Genomic DNA, 8908 nt, shown 5'->3' on the forward strand with positions numbered 1-8908 from the left:
GCCTGCCGTGCTTGCTACGGACCGCATTTTTCTACTTCTTATTCTTTTAGGCCCCCTCATCCCTCTCCCCCAGTGCAGGGTAGCCAACAAGAATATTATACTAGTTACCCTCCCTGCCTTTCCTCTACCAGTTCAATCTCTCTCTCTCTCTCTATGTGGATTTCATGGCAGTTATAAAAAACTGCGATCTGAACCGTGCTAAGCCTGGAATACCCCACTGCAGGAATGCATGCGTTGTCTGCCGCTATGTAGTCATGTGTAGACAGCAAGCATTCTCACTAAAGAAACCCTTATGGGCTCGTTTCGTTACGTAAGTAGAGAGCAGTAGCGTGGCAAAAACACTGACGAAGCGTCCATGACATATCATCATTTATATCATATATCATATCATATATCATATCTGCCTTTTCTTTTGCCCGGGGATGTCACACGTTCCATGTGAGGCCGGTCAGGCGTACGTAAAGAACGAGTACGGCAGGGTGCGAACGGGCGCAGACGTTTATTGCACGTGATGTGGCAACCAAAACACGCACCACACCATCACAGAAGAAAGGGGGAAATGCGGACACTGCAAGCCCGTGCGAGCGCGGACCCCAGTACGATCTAAGGTGCCCACACTTTAGCGATGAAAGCAACCCCCTCGCATCCGGGTGGGTGCTGGGTTCAATCTCCCGCACCGCCGAATACTCACATACTCACCAGGTTTCAAATGTTTAAAAGATTTCCCATTACCTGGAACACGGCTCTTCTGGGCTGAAGTGCATGGGAAAAGTCCTTTTTTTTTTTAGAGCTAAGCATATCCAACATTTCTTGTGCCCTACAAACATGCGTGCTTACATCTACACAATCAAGTATGCTACATTGCTGTTATGCCGGCAACAATCCACAGATGCACTGAAAAACAAACCACGTGGTTTTAAATAACCTAGCATACTCAACATGCATGCAGAAGCGAGATTAAGCAATATTTTGCAAAGATAGCTCTAGTGGTGTTGTTTTGCGAGATCGTGACATCGTCCGCGCTGTCCCCGCACGCTGCAACTTTTAAGTGGATGGATGATTGACCGTGCGTGGCGCCGCAAGGGATGCACCCATACCCTGGACCCCAACTTACCCCCCTCCCCCCTCCCATCCTGCACTTACGCTCACACCCCGCGACTAATTAGTGCATCCGGTCGCTCGAGCTCTCTCAGCGAAGTGTATTCTTTAAATCTTATCCGTATACGAAACGCAGTTACTACCCTCATACTATAGCCTCAGAGTTTCGCATTGCCTTAGCAATCTCGTGAATCCACATTACCAAAAGGCTAAAGTTCTGGTCTCTTTTGCTTTCAACTTTTGAGGAACACTCATAAACCGAGACGTACTTGTCATCAGTGAGATGGCGGACCATGAGTGCGAGGTGCGCAGCCAGCCAGCAGGACTCCTGTTTGCGATCAGCAGTCTGCAGCCTGGCGGGTAGCAGTCCGTTATGTGAACTGTCAAAATTGGGGAACGTTCTATGCTCCGCGCCGAGGAGAAAAGGAAGTGATGGCTGTTGTTTTCAGTCAGTTAGCTGCACGTCTAAACACCACGAAATTTTAAAACGTAAGCATATCTTTTATTTCCACCCCGAACGGTTGGGCGCCCCTATAACCAACACCTTTGATGAATGTTTAGTGCTATAAGTGTACACGTGACGGCTTAATGTGCACGTGCGCCTGCCCCATATTTTCATATCCAACACAGATGGCGCCGGATGAGAATGCTGGCGAAATACGTTTTCATATTAATTCGGCTAACTGCTATTGAGCGAGGAACAATAATTAAAAATATGCTTCGGCACAGAAGTAAATTGTCTTCCGTCGGCATCTCTTTGGCCTGTAGCAAGAATGCCTAGTCCGATATCCTGCTTTCCGCATCCGCGCTAGAAAATGACGGGATCCGCCCCGTTACCTTTCCACTAGTCTGGTTCGTGCAACGATGGGTTGGTGAGACATGGGTGAAGACACCAGACTGTGCTACCGGTCCTTTGTTGCTGAATAGATTGACAAGTGGCTGCGTACAGCGGTGCGTTGGAACGTCGTCGCCGAGGCACGGATGTGAACAACCAAGAATTTAGAGGAAGAGCCGAGAGCCATTAGAAAAGAAGAAACGAACGTCAGAAAAGGCAACGCAGCAAGATGGCGTCGAGAGGCGACGGGTACATATCGGAAGAAGAGAGAACGCGCATCTTGAACGAGTTCTATCAAAGAGCGACACCGGCAGATATACAACACAATTCCGAAGAGATACGACGCCTGGCCACCAGTAGGTACCCTTACAAAAGATTAAAGCCGCCCTCCGAGTGCCCCGACTCCTCCGCTCCAGCCGGGCAGCCGGGGCAAGTAGTGGACGCAGACAACTGCGAGCGCTACGAAGGAGAAGGCGAAGGCTGGTGGCACCTGCCGGCTCTACCCCGCTTCGGGACCCTCGCGGGTGGGGGGAACACCGCGCAAACCTGCATGTAGGATCGGCGAACCAAGCCTCCGCGCACTGCCGCCGAGGGGAGTGAGGCGCCCACGCCGTAAGCCGCCCACACGACCAGAAGGTGGCTCCGAGTGCTTCCCTCGTGAAACTCCGGACGAAGGTGCGGAATCCGCTGGACCATCCATGGAGGACCGCCTGGACGACCAGATTCCCTTCGAACGCTGACGCGGCTGACGAGAAAGGGCTCGCCCGCTTTGGGGGGTGCGCCACTACGAGGACGGCAACGGTAAACTTCGAGGGAGCTTCAGAGAGATCAAGGGCACTTACGAGCGGCGAAAGACTGGGGCACGGCCTTCGATCAGCCGGGCCCACTGACTGCTTCCGCTCAACCGTGATACGTGGTGAACGCAAACTGGAACCAAGATGGCCTAAGCTAGACTGTTCAACTTCCATGTTGTGTTAGTCTATTGCCTCATAGTCAGATCAGCGTGGACTGACTCTCCTCCCCACAGCGCCACCCCTACGTGAGAGATTCTTTCAGCGTTCTGAAAAAATAATGGCGCCTCCCCCTCGCAGGCCCATCCCCAGGCCAATATGACTCAGCCCGCCTGGATCTCACGTTCCTTGGCAGCAAGCCAACGTGGAAGTTTTCCGTTACGTCTTTCGATGATGTCGTTCACAACACTATAGACCCCTCCTTAACATCGTTGTCGCTGTAAAACTATATTTAATCTTTCAATGGTCGTTTAAGGGATGTAATAATGAACATTCGAACCATGGCGCTTCAAGAGCCGCCACTTCATGGCACATCCTGGTCTACCACTCGTGACTAGAAAGACACCACAGCGGTAATAAGAATCAATTTTCCTTATCTGTGAAGCCCTCCGCAAAGGCGAAATTCTTGTACGATTTAGTAGGACTTTCTTGCAGGCGTGTTGATTCAATTTCGAGGACTGTTAGTGAGCGCGCAAAAAGGTTGAAGACAGGAAGTAAAGAAACGACCCCGACACCACAGGCGCAGGAAACGACCATGACATCATGGGCGCTGACGGCGCAGTCTGCGCCTGCGGTGTCGTGGTCATTTCTTTACTTCCTGTGTTGGTTTTTTTTGCGCAGTTTTTAATCTTACAAGTGCAAGAGGAATGTTTTGCCAGTCGATTTAAAGAAGAAATGCTCTTACCAGAACGAGTTATCCAGATTCGAGGTTTATGCAACACGAAAGCCGCGATTTTTGTCCAGAACTGAAGGAAGGGCGCGATGAACCATATTTCTCCGGTTGTCTGTATGATTATAGACTACCATGGCGCCCAAAAATTCCAGGGGACACTTAAGCCCGGCTTAAAAGTGTGACGCGATATTTAATTGGTCGATGCCCCTAAATTCAGTCTTCGTCTGTCTCTACTTAACATTCATAGATCCCTGGGAGTTCTCATACCGCCCCTGGCGCGTAGGTGCAGCGGTTAATTATTGCTCCACTGCCCTATGATGGCAGGCGCTGCCTCCGGTGGGACTTGTGCAATCGAGGTGGCTCTTCCCCAGCAACCATTAATCAGTCATTAATTTAACCACATCCTGAGAAGGTGCTCATAATTAGGCGGAAAGGTTGGGATGACGTCACCAGGTCATGTGACCTTGGCCCAACTGCCTGCTAACGCGCTTTGAAAATGTGCGTACTCGTCAAATCGGCGGCTGCGTACAGAAGTGTTCGGTACTTGCTTCAATCGTGGGCATCTTCGCTGCATTAACAAGCCCAAGTTCAGCTGTTGATCGTTATAGAGAGCGCTGTGTTGATGGTAACATTTTCTTGGCCGCAATCTAAGCATTTTGTCGAAAAAGCGCAACGGCACAAGGCCAAAAAGAGGAGTGCATGGCGAGAAGTGCATTCTCCGCTGTCGCCGTCGCTGATTATGTGGACGACGGTATCTTTGCTCTCTTTTGTCCTTGCGCCACTGCGCTGTTTCACCATCTTATCAGACAAACTCGCCCTTCAGTTCCCGTCATATAAGCATGGGCTTGTTGTGAGCACGTTCAATTTTCGCGATTCAAAATTGTGAACAAGTGGGATTTTAAAGACAGAAACAAATAGAGAAAAGGCGTTTGTTTACGATCTGTGAACATCAACAGCATGCAGACTTTGATAAAAGAAACCGGGAACACAACCGTCAGCAGTGCCGCATCTGCGCTCCCATCTCCGGAAGTCTCTCATGGCGAGGAAGGAATTCTGTGCTTTCGTCCTCACTGATTATACTGATTATGTGGATGTAAGCGCACGATGGCATCTAGGGCGTGACACATCTCGACTGGCGCGGTGCCCTGTCGCTCTCAAAGAGAAAGCTTGGCGTGAGAAGAGCACCTCGCGCAATCCACGTCATCGCACGCCGAACCGAAGCGTCAAGTGGGCACCACGGATTGTCACCTCCTTGCACTATCGTACAGCGAATTAATGAGGCTCGTCACACGTCACGTTCTTCTTAGTCTTTTCATACGCTCCAATCGAAACTTCAAAATCGCTCTAATCGAGACTTGCCGAAGTATATTTTTAATTATTGTTCCTCGCTGAATAGCAGTTAGCCGAATAAATTCGAAAACGTATTTCGCCAGCATTCTCATCCGGCGCCATCTGTGTTGGATATAAAATTATGGGGCAGGCGCACGTGCACACTAAGCAGTCACGTGTACACTTATAGCACTAAACATTCATCAAAGGTGTTGGTTATAGGGGCGCCCAACCGTTCGGGGTGGAAATAAAAGATATGCTTACGTTCTAAAATTTCGTGGTGTTTAGACGTGCAGCTAACTGACTGAAAACAACAGCCATCACTTCCTTTTCTCCTCGGCGCGGAGCCTAGAACGTTCCCCAATTTTGACAGTTCACATAACGGACTGCTACCCACCAGGCTGCAGACTGCTGATCGCAAACAACAAGAGTCCTGCTGGCTGGCTGCGCACCTCGCACTCACGGTCCGCCATCTCACTGATGACAAGTACGTCTCGGTTTATGAGTGTTCCTCAAGAGTTGAAAGCAAAAGAGACCAGAACTTTAGCCTTTTGGTAATGTGGATTCACGAGATTGCTAAGGCAATGCGAAACTCTGAGGCTATAGTATGAGGGTAGTAACTGCGTTTCGTATACGGATAAGGTTTAAAGATTGCACTTCGCTGAGAGAGCTCGAGCGACCGGCTGTACTAATTAGTCGCGGGGTGTGGGCGTAAGTGCAGGATGGGAGGGCGGAGGGGGGTAAGTTGGGGTCCAGGGTATGGGTGCATCCCGTGCGGCGCCACGCACGGTCAATCATCCATCCACTTAAGAGTTGCAGCGTGCGGGGACAGCGCGGACGACGTCACGATCTCGCAAAACAACACCACTAGAGCTATCTTTGCAAAATATTGCTTAATCTCGCTTCTGCATGCATGTTGAGTATGCTAGGTTATTTAAAACCACGTGGTTTGTTTTTCAGTGCATCTCTGGATTGTTGCCGGCATAACAGCAATGTAGCATACTTGATTGTGTAGATGTAAGCACGCATGTTTTGTAGGGCACAAGAAATGTTGGATATGCTTAACTCTAAAAGAAAATAAAGGACATTTCCCATGCACTTCAGCCCAGAAGAGCCGTGTTCCAGGTAATGGGAAATCTTTTAAACATATGAAACCTGGTGAGTATTCGGCGGTGCGGGAGACTGAACCCAGCACCCACCCGGATGCGAGGGGGTTGTTTTCATCGCTAAAGTGTGGGAACCTTAGATCTTACTCGGGTCCGCGCTCGCACGGGCTTGCAGTGTCCGCATTTCCCCCTTTCTTCTGTGATGGTGTGGTGCGTGTTTTGGTTGCCACATCACGTACAATAAACGTCTGCGCCCGTTCGCACCCTGCCGTCCTCGTTCCTTACGTACGCCTGACCGGCCTCACATGGAACGTGTGACATCCCCGGGCAAAAGAAAAGGCAGATACTCCTTTTCTTCTGAGATAGAAATGATGATATGTCATAGACGCTTCGTCAGTGTTTTTGCCACGCTACTGCTCTCTACTTACGTAACGAAACGAGCCCATAAGGGTTTCTTTAGTGAGAATGTTTGCTGTCTACACATGACTACATAGCGGCAGACAACGGATGCATTCCTGCAGTGGGGTATTCCAGGCTTAGCACGGTTCAGATCCAGTTTTTTATAACTGCCATGAAATCCACATAGAGAGAGAGAGAGCGAGATTGAACTGGTAGAGGAAAGGCAGGGAGGTTAACCAGTATAATATTCCGGTTGGCTACCCTGCACTGGGGGAGAGGGATGAGAGGGCCTAAAAGAATAAGAAGTAGAAAAATTCGGTCTGTAGCAATCACGATAGGCAATGACACAAGCACTGTAAGTCACAGGCCACCGCAGCTGTAGCCTGCACACCTTGAGGGCCCTCCATCGCTGCGACCTGAGTGGAAACTATGGTGGGCCCTCCATCACAACGCAGCGCAGACGTTTCAGTGTCAAGAAAGGCTGCCTGCCATTGAGGCTGATAATGTTGATGACTCCCCCCCCAGCATAAGCATGGTACTTACTCTCGGACGGATGAGCGTAAAGGATGCGTTGTACCACCTATTGGACAGCTGCGAGCACTGTATTCAACAAGTACAGCATCTGCAGTGCATTCTGTGCAGCTGGTATCTGCAAGCTGGAAAGCAGCACACGCATGAAATTCAGGATTGGTTTTAGCATTGCAATCACTTGCTCGTCTGCGACCAGGTCCGGTTTTTGACCTACTACCCGACCAGCAGTAGGCTCAACACACTGGGTGCGCGGTGCTGGGGTGGGTGCTGGGTGCTTCGGGAGTACTGGCCAAGTCACTTGTCGGCCCCAGTCTTGGACCGGAGTTGCGACTTGTGCTTGAATAACAATGGGCTCGGGACTCTGAGTACGCAATACCTGGTTGGTCACAGAGGGTGTGTGTAGCTCAGGCAGAGATGGGAAAGGCCCGTCTGCGACAACCGTCTAAGCCTCGCCGTTCATATTGCTCCCAAACATTAATGTAGTATGCGGAGGGTGAGGACAGGTTGCGGAAATTATTGAACGATTCTTTCCTACGGTCGCTACACATTTAGAATGTCTTTGCGAGGGCAACGACGGCGTAGCAGCTTAGCGGCAGCTTCTCTTTGTGTGGAATTGTCTCTTGTCATTTGTTTGAGTATCGCCCTTTCCCTTTTCAGGCGAGGACAATCTTTTGAGGCAGCGTCATGAGGGCCGCGGCATTTGGCACACGCAAGGACTGTTGCCCGGCAAGAAACGCCGCTGTGTGGCGTAGTACACAGTGGGCAAACGATGGGGAAATTGTACACACTAATCACGTGTCCTATCTTCATGCATTTCCGGCACTGGAGAGGCTTTCGGACGAAAGGCCTAACTGCATGCCGAAAGTGCCCAACCTTCGCGTACGTTGGAATGCAGTCCCTTTGGAAGGTCAACTTGATGCACTTTGTCCTACCAAGGCGCAGAGCTTGCAGTATGGCGACACTGTCGGTAGCTGGTTGAATTATAATGGGCAGATCAGATTCGCGGAAGGCTACGTCGATGTCGCAAATGACGCCTCCCGCATTGTCACTGCCTAGAAGGACATAGGAACGAACTCTGATGCCGCCGAGCGTTCTGATTTTGCTCAAACTCTCAAGCGCGTTCCGGTCCATGTTATCTATGGCGACGACATTCATAAAACGATTCACCTTTACATCTTTAAATCCTACCGGGACGCGAGCCTCCCGGAACGCAAACGCGGCTTGCATATTGATGTGGTTGAGATTGTCGGTGGGAGACTCTGGCACAAATAAGACAGTATGTGCCCATGATCCTCGCTCCGTAGTAATCGCAGACGTACTCGACGACGACGAGTCCTCAACTTTTCGCAGTCTCCGTTTGGCCTTCTTGCTTACGACTCTGATGAAGCCGTCGTTAGCCGAAGAGTCATCACTGGTGGCAGAGTACACCACGGTAGCCTGGCTACTTGCGTCATTCGGGAGGCCAAGACGTTTCCTCTGGGCGGCAGCGGCTGACCGACCGGACTGAAGTTCAACAGCGTCCACTTCCATCACCGTTACCAAAAGAGAAACAGTGGTTTCACTATAATGTCGTTAAACAGGAATAAACTGAAGACCCAAAGGGACGACGTTCTGGTCTATAGCCATTTCATCGTCTTCTCAAACCCACATAGAAGCCCCCGATGCGAATATAGGCTCCTTCGATTTTTATAGTCAAGACAAATCGTATCTTTTTTGACACTGAGCGAGCGAAGCTGCGCGTTTATCACTGGGGTGCTGACTAACGTATGAAGCGGTCACATCAGCCCCATGTGATAACTGAGTGTTTTTTCCAGGACAAGGGCGTTTCTTCAAGGCTGTGTAATTTTCTGAGTAATTTCTCTCATTCGACTCAAGTCTGCTGTTTTGGGCAGCAACCAGAAACGACGCTAGTCGCGCCGGCGGGATC

This window comes from Amblyomma americanum, chromosome 1, assembly GCF_052857255.1.
Source record: "Amblyomma americanum isolate KBUSLIRL-KWMA chromosome 1, ASM5285725v1, whole genome shotgun sequence".
NCBI classification, from domain to species: domain Eukaryota; kingdom Metazoa; phylum Arthropoda; class Arachnida; order Ixodida; family Ixodidae; genus Amblyomma; species Amblyomma americanum.